The sequence below is a fragment of the Abramis brama genome, assembly GCF_963993115.1.
Source record: "Abramis brama genome assembly, chromosome: 1".
In the NCBI taxonomy this organism is placed as follows: domain Eukaryota; kingdom Metazoa; phylum Chordata; class Actinopteri; order Cypriniformes; family Leuciscidae; genus Abramis; species Abramis brama.
Genome location: NC_139963.1, coordinates 4,788,357 through 4,799,022, shown reverse-complemented (window position 1 = coordinate 4,799,022; position 10,666 = coordinate 4,788,357). Strand labels below are relative to the sequence as shown.

General features: G+C 45.0%; 1 long non-coding RNA gene across 1 annotated transcript; it reads left to right on the top strand.

Moving 5' to 3' along the window:
* The first annotated feature begins 8,938 nt into the window (after positions 1–8,938).
* On the top strand, positions 8,939–9,882 carry LOC311079544. Its single transcript, XR_014605419.1, has 3 exons — positions 8,939–9,069; positions 9,410–9,471; positions 9,604–9,882. It is a non-coding gene; the product is annotated as an uncharacterized lncRNA (long non-coding RNA).
* Positions 9,883–10,666: the final 784 nt, after the last annotated feature.

Below are 10,666 nucleotides of genomic sequence, written 5' to 3'. Positions count from 1 at the left end.
TTAATTTTTAATGCCCAATGTGGTTAATTTCCAGAGATAAAGGAATCTCAATGACAATGTGGCTCCATGAGAAAATTAGTAAACATTTTCAATGGTCGCACATTTTCTGAAGAACAAATAAATGTTGAAAATGTATCTTGTTTTTCAACACAATTGAACATACCTGAGTGCCATAAATAGTATTTTTCCCAAGTTTGTGTGCCTGTTAAGGCCCTTGAACCATGAGTCCAAAATTCACATCCGAAATTTTCGCACGTTAAAAAATAAATACGACCTCACATTATGTCAATCACGCTTTGCACGCTGCCTCCAAAACTTCCGTCCGTCATAAAAAAATTGTCACAAAATGTCCGATAAAAGTATTAAAGATATCTCAATAGCCTTCTCTATTCTCATTCTTAATAAACTTTTGTTTTGTAATCATTTTAAAGGCCCTATATGGTTCAGTCCCATATAATGTTGCTCCATGTTCAGGTTGTTGAATTTTACCTATTTTCTACACCAACGGATATTAAATATTCTCAACCAATTTTATTTAAAACGATAAAACTCTTCTTTTTTTTAGTCGGGAAGATACATAGATGGTATAAAATAGGAAAGCATAACTGAACGTCTTTGAAATTTTAGCCAATAAAGACTTCTTTAAACAATGGCACTTAAAATTTTGAACTGAATGTTGTTGCAACCAGGCCTATGCTATGACATGAATAAATGCATATTTTTCAGATAGAGTGAAGTGAGCTATGGGCTACTTTTGGTGCTTAAAGGAACACGCCGACTTTTTGGGACTTTAGCTTATTCACCGTATCCCCCAGAGTTAAATAAGTCCATACGTACCCTTTTCATCTCGTACGTGCCGTAACTCTGTCTGACGCACACACCGCTAGCCTAGCTTAGCACAAAGACTGGAGGTAAACGGCTCCAGCTAGCATACTACTCCCAATAAGTGACAAAATAACTCCAACATTTTTCCTATTTACATGTTGTGATTTGTATAGTCACAGCGTGTACAAATAACAAGGTCACATGAGACACAGCCATCTTCTAACCATATGCATACTGGGAACTATATTCTCAGAAGGCGAAGCACTGCTACTTGGGCGGAGTGATTTGCTCGCAGCACCTGAGAAGCCTCATGGTGAGGAGCAGAGAGTTCGCTCAGAGTTGGAGTAAATCACTCCGCAGAAATAGCAGTGCTTCGCCTTGGGTAATGGGAAATAAAGTTTGTGATGAGATAGTACAGGAGTCGAGAAGAGTGCCCTCTGGTGGAAATCAAGGCACTCCAGCTGGTGGATAGAGCTGAAGACCACCATGGCGGAGCTGAAGACCTCTAAGGTGGAGCTGAAGACCACCAAGGTGTAGCTGAGGACCACCATGGTGGGGCAGAAGACCAACAAGGCTTAGCGGAGGACCACCACGGTGGAGCTGAAGACCACCCGGGCAGATCAGGTGAAACTGGAACATAGGGCACAGAGAGGTTAGGGTTGGCCTCTGGGGCCATGTCAAAACAGGCAGAGAGTTCCGTAATGGCCTCTGAGGCCACAAAAGAGAAGGAAGGACATTCAGGAGAGATGTCTGTGACATTGCAAGCAAAGCCTTTAATCGCAGCCTTCTTCACGGCCAAGACTTAGAACAGACTCTCTGGCTGAGACGAGACAGGCAGGGAGTAACATGGCAACCTCGTGACAGGACAGACAGGAAATTCAGGACGACCTCTGAGGTTGTGTCAGGGCATACAGTAAGTTCAGGAGTGACCTCTGGGGATGTATCATGGCCAATAGGGAGTACAGGGACGACCTCCTTGGTCGTGTCAGGATGGGCAAGGTATTCAGGGACAACATCCACAGTAATGACAGAACAGCCTGGGTATTCAGGAATGACCTCTGCAGTCATAACAGAGCAGGCAGGATATTCAGGAGTGAACGCCGCTGCCTTGAGACGAGCTGGAGAGCAGTGTGCGACCCAAACGCACATTATGGCAGTTGCCATGACCGGCAGTGCAAACGACAGTGGTAGGAACTCTGGAACCGCCAGACTTGAAAGGGCTGGGACCCCCGGGATGCCAGCCACTTGCACAGACATTTGCAGTGGGTCCGCCAATCTGGAAGCCATTCCAAAAGGCCCAGAGACCGCCTCAGTAGCTTCAGGTGCAGCGTCCATGACGGCTGAAGACATAAACCCAGCTCCATGGCCCCTGGATCTGGTGATGAACAGCCCCTCCCCAAAAAATCTTTTAGGGGTTCTGTATCATCCTCCACCACTCCTACAGTAAAAGGGGAGCCACTCACCTAACTTTACTTTTATGAGTGTCTGCAGAGCTGTTAAGAGAGGTGGGGGTGTATCTGCTCTTTTTAAAGATGTGTATCAATGTAAGCAAATATCATTTGGGAATTACCCGTCTTTCGAATATCTGGGTATTGTGTTAAAAGATGCTCCACGCATTTTACTTATCATTATTTACAGGTGTAAGAAATTGTAGTCTGCCTTGACCCAGATTCCACTCCAAACTATATTTTAGAATGAGCTCATCCCCAAAATGGCTTAATTATCATAGAGATGAAAGAAAGTCAAGTTATATTGTTTCTTCACCATTTGGGTTGATCACATCCTGAACAAATGGTAGTCAATTGTAGAATGGGACTGGGTGTGGGACACAAAGAAGCTTCTCAGAAAATGGGGTGTCACAACTTCATTAACATACAGACCACAGCTGTTGCAACAAGAGCAACTTCATTTACATTAAGAAGAGGATAAAAGGTTTAAGATTTTGATGTTCTGGGTTCATTCTGACACCAGTGAACCCAAGGTGCTTTGTGTACCTTGCCACTGCTATGCTGTAATAAACTTCATTTTTGAGATCTTCGAAGTCCACATAATTTTTACTTACACAGGCCTCCAAAATACTCTCCAGCCTTTGCGGAGGACTTTACTGAACTGTTATCAACAATTACCTCAGAGTTTGACTGTTTTGCCATTGCTGGAGATTTTAACATTCACATAGATAATGCAGAAAAGACAAATGCAGAAAATGCAGAATAGACAATGTTTTAAAACCTTTTGATCTGACTCAGTTCTAACACCGTGTCCTAACCAGACGTGATGCGATAAGATTCCAGCGACAAATAATTTGTCTGTCCACACTAGACGTGACACGACTGCGAGATGTGTTAAAATCAATCAAAACCCACAGGCAATCAGAACAGCGTGTGGCCGGAGTCTCGCGGAGTCTCGCGGCACCAGAGAGTAATCTTGACGGCACTCGCAAGAAAATGGATAAGTAGCTACATCAAATTCACAAATATTACTCCATTTAAACATTATTCAAATACATAGCCTAGGTTACTGAGTTACTAAAACATTTTTGTCAAAAAATCCACTTGTTTGTTCACAGTTTGAACGTTCTTGTTTCCATTTGTTTAATTTCAAGATCTGAGGTGAATTATCCATTGTCAAGAGAAGTTAAATCCTTTCATGAAACGCATGTTGATTTATAATCATGGTGGGGGAAACTTCACAACAATTTTTTCCCTCTTAACAAACCAGAAAGATGGTAACTCTGTGAGTGTTCTGGAGCACATTATTTCACTTTACCCAAGCAATCCTATGAGGGCACACATGCCACAAGCGGACCTTGTCAACTACATAGCATCCCACTTTGCTTTAAGTTGCCTCTCAGCTCAGTCTTCTAAGCTGGCTGCATTTCAGAATCTACAAAAGCTGATTCGCCAATTTCCTAAAGAGAAACAGAGATGCTTGCCAAGTGCTCTTTTCTTACTTGTCTTTTCTGGCCAGAAGAGCATGACACAGAAGTGGAGAAAGAACACAAGTATGAAATTGTTCTCTCTGCTGTTGAACATCTCCAGAGAAATTACAATAAGAAACTGAAGGACATCCCTCCAAGGAAAAAGAGGATCTACACTCATTTCTTCCTGAGCAATGGAACTGGATTTGAAAAGTTTGTCCACAAGAGCAAGGTTGAAACAATCACAAAACTGCTGTCTGTTTCAGAAAAACGCCAGAAATGGTTTAGTGGAGAGGTATGGAAAATGCCAGAAATCTCTAAATTGCTGAGATGTGTCACAGGCTGGACAGAGGATAAGAAGGTTTTTCTAGAGTGTCCCAAAGAAATGAAATTTTATATCCCAGCTCTCAAGTCATCCTCAGTACCCCATAACAATGAGAATGTCACATTTTACCTGGGCTTCACTTTTAAAGGACCTGTTGCTTACAACATTACTGTACAAACATAGTTATGTACGTTTGGGATAGACAAGGCAGATGGCCCAATATCTGTCTTTAGGTGCAAATTACATCTAAGGTGGAGAAGATGTTTAAGTCCTGTATAGCTGAAAAGCCATTTTCCCTGGTATATTAATGTCACGATGTGGTTTTGTGTCCTGTCATGTTTAGTGGTTCCCTGTCTGTCTATTAGTCATCCCAGGTGTTTCCCATTAACCACGCCCCCTTGTTATCCTGTCTAGCTCGTTTACCCCTGTATTTAAGCCCTGTGTTTCAGCCCTGTCTTTGTGAGTTGTTGTTTGACTGTTTTGTGTCTACAGTTACGCTGTTGTTCGGTTGTCCTGAGTCCCTGTTTGTTCAAGTTTAGAATCTAATTAATAAAGTGTGCTGCAACTGGATCTTGCTTCATCTGTGCCTCAACCAACACACACCTGAACGTAACAGAAGAACTCACCAAACCTAGATCCAGCAGCCATGCCTACCTGGAGTCCTGATGTCCAGATCATCTGTCTTCGCCAAGAGAATCGCACCATCGAGGATTATGTCGCAGAATTCCTCGAGCTGGCACATCTTGCACAAATGAGCACCCAGTGCTTGATGATCTTCTTCCGCGGGGGATTATCGGAACCACTCCGGTCTCTGATGCCCGAACCTGATCCGCACGGGTCTTTAGAAAGGTACGTTGACCGGGCCCTGTTGTGGAGCGGTTCCTTGTTTACTGTGGGCGAGGAGGAGAAGAAGCTCCCTGAACCCGCAGTGTCCCCTCAGACCGCGCTCCACGTCTTGCCAGCAATCAAGCCAGCCACCAGATCGGTCTATGGTCGTACAGGACCGATCTCCAGCGTGGCCGATCCTCCGTTAATGTCTGCACGTGCTGCCAGGAAGACCGTTCACGTCACGTCTGCCGATCCAGAGACTGTTCACGTCACGTCTGCCGATCCAGAGACTGTTCACGTCACGTCTGCCGATCCAGAGACTGTTCACATCACGTCTGCCGAGCCAGTGTCTCCGTACAAGATGGCCACCTCCAAGCCAGTGTCTCCGTACAAGATGGCCGCTGCCGAGCCAGTGTCTCTGTACAAGATGGCCGCCGCCGAGCCAGTGTCTCCGGACAAGATGGCCACCGCCAAGCCAGTGTCTCCGGACAAGATGGCCACCGCCAAGCCAGTGTCTCAGGACAAGATGGTCTCTGCCGAGCCAGTGTCTTCGGACAAGACGGCCGCCACTGAGCCAGTGACTCAGGACAAGATGGTCTCCGCCGAGCCAGAGTCTTCGAACAAGATGGCCGCTGCCGAGCCAGTGTCTCCAGACGAGATGACCACCGCCACGTCGCCTGAGCCCTCTTCGCCGCTGGTCCTGCCCAGCTCAAAGCCCTCTTTGCCGCTGGTCCTGCCCAGCTCAAAGCCCTCTTCACCGCTGGTCCTGCCCAGTTCAAAGCCCTCTTTGCCGCTGGTCCTGCCCAGCTCAAAGCCCTCTTTGCTGCTGGTCCGGTCCAGCTCAAAGCCCTCTTCGCCGCTGGTCCTGTCCAGCCCAGAACCGCCTTCGCCGCTGGTCCCATCCAGCCCAGAGCCTCCTTCGTCGCTGGTCCCGTCCAGCCCAGAGCCTCCTTTGCTGCTGGTTCCATCCAGTCCAGAGCCCCCTTCGCCGCTGGTCTCGTCCAGTCCAGAGCTTCCTTCGCCGCTGGTCCTGTCCAGCCCAGAGCTTCCTTCGCCGCTGGTCCCGTCCAGCACAGAGACTTTTCCGCTGCTGGTTCTGCCCAGTCCTAAGCCTGTCTCCATCCCAGAACCTCAGCCCTCACCAGAGATGGCCGCCGGCATGCCAGAACCTCAGCCCTCACCAGAGATGGCTGCCGATGTGCTTGTTCTTGAGCCGGTGTCTGTTCCTGAGCCGGCGCCTGCTCCAGCCTATGTCTCCGTAGCTGTCCCCAAGAAAATTTGGGGGGGGGGGCAGTAGGTCCTACGAATGGACCATGGAGGCCGCGTCGCCATGGTCGCCTCTTCAGCCAGCTCTGCCATGGCCGCCCGAAGGGTCGTCTCCGCCCTGGCCGCCTGAAGGGTCGTCTCCGCCCTGGCCGCCTGAAGGGTCGTCTCCGCCCTGGCCGCCTGAAGGGTCGTCTCCGCCCTGGCCGCCTGAAGGGTCGTCTCCGCCTTGGCCGCCTGAAGGGTCATCTCCGCCCTGGCCGCCTGAAGGGTCGTCTCCTCCTGCAAAGCCTGGTCCGCCCTGGCCGCCTGCAAAGCCTGCTCCGCCCTGGCCGCCTGCACTGCCTGCTCCGCCCCGGTCGCCTGCACTGCCTGCTCCGCCCTGGTCGCCTGCACAGCCTGCTCCGCCCTGGTCACCTGCACAGCCTGATCTGCCCTGGCCTCCCGTCCTGCCGCAGTCTCCAGGCCTTCTGCCGCTCCATGGGCCTGGCCCTCCATCCCGCCCTCCTTTCCACCACCCTCCTGAACTATTGTTTTGTTTTGAGGGGCGTCAGGAGCCGCCCATAGAGGGGGGGCTATGTCACGATGTGGTTTTGTGTCCTGTCATGTTTAGTGGTTCCCTGTCTGTCTATTAGTCATCCCAGGTGTTTCCCATTAACCACGCCCCCTTGTTATCCTGTCTAGCTCGTTTACCCCTGTATTTAAGCCCTGTGTTTCAGCCCTGTATTTGTGAGTTGTTGTTTGACTGTTTTGTGTCTACAGTTACGCTGTTGTTCGGTTGTCCTGAGTCCTTGTTTGTTCAAGTTTAGAATCTAATTAATAAAGTGTGCTGCAACTGGATCTTGCTTCATCTGTGCCTCAACCAACACACACCTGAACGTAACAATTAACATCAGCACTGTACATTGATAGTGAGAATTAGTTTGTTACTCTATTCAATGTGACTGCTAACTTGATATATTTTGTGTATAATTTACTGTATTTCCCTCACAGATATAATAAATACATATAGACAGGGGTTAAAGTGGGCCGGAACGGTCCGGAACTGCGTTCCGGCACCTCAGATAAATTAATAAATAAATAGATTCAAATCAAATCATTCTAAGCAAATTCAATGATTCTCATTATTCATCATATCAAAACTGAATATCACCGCCTGGCCCCGCATTCACAAACACGCTTCCCGACGTTGTGTTCTCACGGTTCTCCTGTCTGATTAGTGCATCTACACCGGTTCACGCCTCCCCTCCCCGCTGAACGCCAGCGGTTACTAATGCGTGAATGCACTCACGGGGGTTGAGCGCGGTAAAGTTAGTTTTAGGTTCGATATTCGCCGGACATTTGTTTTCCCTTGTTAGTTGTAATATATTTTATTATATTACATATTATATTTATAACCGAGAATGCTTTGACGCGTTTCCACAGCGCATGATGCTTAGGGAACGTCTGCCAATTCCACCAACTGCATTAAACGTAGACTATAATTTGTATTATTTAAAATTACTTTTAACATTTAAAAACAGACGTTTTCAAACTTCAAAGCTTGTAGAAGGTTCCTATTGGCAATACTGACTTAGGCTACAGCTTTCCTGGAAGCCTTGTGTAAATTAACTTGTCTCAGAAAATGATTCATAAAACATATAAATATCAGTTGAGCCTGTTTACTTTCTTCACTGACACAGACGAAAATGAAAAGACTATCAGTCAAAGTTCAGCTTTAGGAGGGGAAGAATTAGGGCAGAAGGAGACTGAGAGAAAAAGAAAGATGAAGATGAGGAGTGAGCAGGTATTGACAAATAATCTAATGACCAAGTTTTAAGCTATTTCTTATCAAATTTTTTTATTTATTTATTTATTTTTGGCCTTCAAAAGCCCTAAATTGCACATATGTTGGTCAGAGAAATCCAAATTTTCTCGGGGGGCCATGCCCCCGAACCCCCCTAACTACCGCACATTTCAGTCAGTTTTGGACTTCCCATTTTTAGGTTTTAATTTACATTGTGAAAAACAAGGTTGTGTTCAATATCGTTGTGTTCAGCAATTTTAACATAGTATCGTCATCATATCAGTGTAGATGTAGATCAGGGGTGTCAAACTCAGTTCCTGGGGCCTGTACCATGAAGGTAGCTGAACAAACTCGGGGTTACAGGATTAGTTTTGAATTGACAAAACCAAACCGATGCAATCAGGCTTTATTGGTACCATGATGCAGCTCATCAACTTTCTCTGTCAACTCAGGCTTTGATCCTTAAGCTATGATTATTTAATGCGCGTGCACATAAAAGAGTGACGTCGACACTGAACAGCCAATCGCGGGTAGCGAGAGCGTTATATTTTTCCGCGGAGAAGCAAGAGATAATTATTCAGAATTACGATGAATTTATATGTATTTCAAGCTTGAAACAATACGTTCTCTGCTGCCAAAGCAAGAGAAGACTGTTGGAGAAAGATTGCTGATTGTTAATGCGTAAGTTAAACAAATACGTTCTATATTTATGTAAAATTATATATATATGTATGTGTAGCCTATGTGTAATATAGCCTATAGCCTATTTTTATAATATATAAAAAATGTGCATGTATGTACTAAGAAAGATTAATATTCATTGATTTTTAGATTTTTAGATGCAACCCCAACTCCAAATGTTCTTGGCAGCAGATAAAGACAAAATATAAAAATATAATTCAAAGTGGTGAGTATTTACCACAACCTTTTATTACATTTGTGAACATTTTATCACAAACACTTGTTTGCAGCAAACAGAAATAAAGAATTAAATTCAGAAAACCAGAATACACTGTGGCGGAGGAGTTGGCTCTGAGTAGGCAATAAGGGACGGCCGATTGGATGGGATTACAGGTGCTGTACAGTCTGACCCTGGTGCTGGCTCCTCTAAGCAAGTAACACTGGGTACGTGTGCAATCCATTACTACTTTTAAGTTTTAAATATAGCTGACTATGTTCTGCAGTAGAGGGAAATACAATGTCTCTGTTGAAGCCAGCACACATACACACAGTCTCCCACACAGAGGTCAGTATGCAGCAGACAGAACACCAAACTAACCTGCTTTACAACAGTTATGCTTTACATTGGCCAATTTTATTTATTAGGGTGGAGGAAATGAAGACACTCTGTCTGTGTGTTCTCAGACAGTTGCTGATGTGAATGCACTGGGCTTTTTATTATGGCAAACATTTGAATGTGTGGCATAAAAAAGGGACTGGCCCTTACACATCTCTTTTATTGTAGGATTTTTCACAACCTGCCCCAGAAACGGAGGCCTCTACCTCAATGGGCTTCAGAAGAAATGTGTAAGGATTTAAAACCCTTGACATAAATTACAGTCAGTCCTGTGTTTGTAGGAAGTCAAGGAACTTTTTGTGATTTTGATGAGCCTCCAGAAAACTTGTAATGATCATGTTTGTGGTGGAATTATGTTTCAGGTGGAAACAGACTCAGTCAGGGCCCTGTACAAAAGGAGTCTAGACTGCACACTAAAGGAGACTTGAACTAGACTGTTTACTAAAGGAGCTGACTGTGAGCTGAGGAGGCTCCAAACAGAATCAAACAGCTGGATAAAACTGATCTCAATAAATATATATATTTATTAGTATAACTTATTTAACCAAGTAACACTTTAGTATGAATATTTATTAATGCAACTTTGTCTTGCTCTCTTTCTCCCTCCCATCCCATAAAACCAATAAAACAGTTTGAGACCTATCTGCAGTTTCAATGTGCTTTTATTAAGTGTAATATTGTATTATTGTATGGTGATTGCATCTACATCTGCACCAGCTGGGTGGTCAAGTGTGATCGGGTCAGTTTCATCGGGGAGAAGCTGGTTTTGTGGTGTTTCTCGCTTCTTTCTACTGGTGGCTATATTGTGCAGAATGGCCCATGCAGCCACTATCTGTGATGCCCGCTCTGGTGACTCTTAAGCGCCGAACACAGTTCAAATGTGCCTTTAGGATGCCAAAGGTCATCTCTATCTTCACTCTGGTTTTACTGAGGGCCACATTGAAGCGGTGCTGTGGCCCTGTCTGAGGGTCATGATAGGGGGTTATTGTGTAGGTTTTTCTAGCTCAGTTCAAATTAACAGTGTTTTGTACTGTACCAAATTTAACTTGCTTTCCTCAAAGTGCTGACACAACACAGACTCATGGAAAATTTGTAAGACAAGCACTGGAGCCAGGCCATTTGGCATCCAAACTTGATCATATGTTCATGACCACAAGTCGTCTGCAGATGAAATGTTTAGTAGATCATTGTTATATCTGTTAAAGTTACTATTAATTTAAAGATTCATCTAACAGAAAATAATCATCTCACATATTCACATCATCTCTACCTGAACATTATGGCTGTGATAGGACTTCCTATTAACATAATCTGCCTCATGTTCCCTAGAGCAGTGGAGATTGGAGCAATAGACTGCATACATGTTGCAATGACTTGGGAATCCATAAGATTAACAGAAGAATAATAAAAAAGATTCAAAATAAT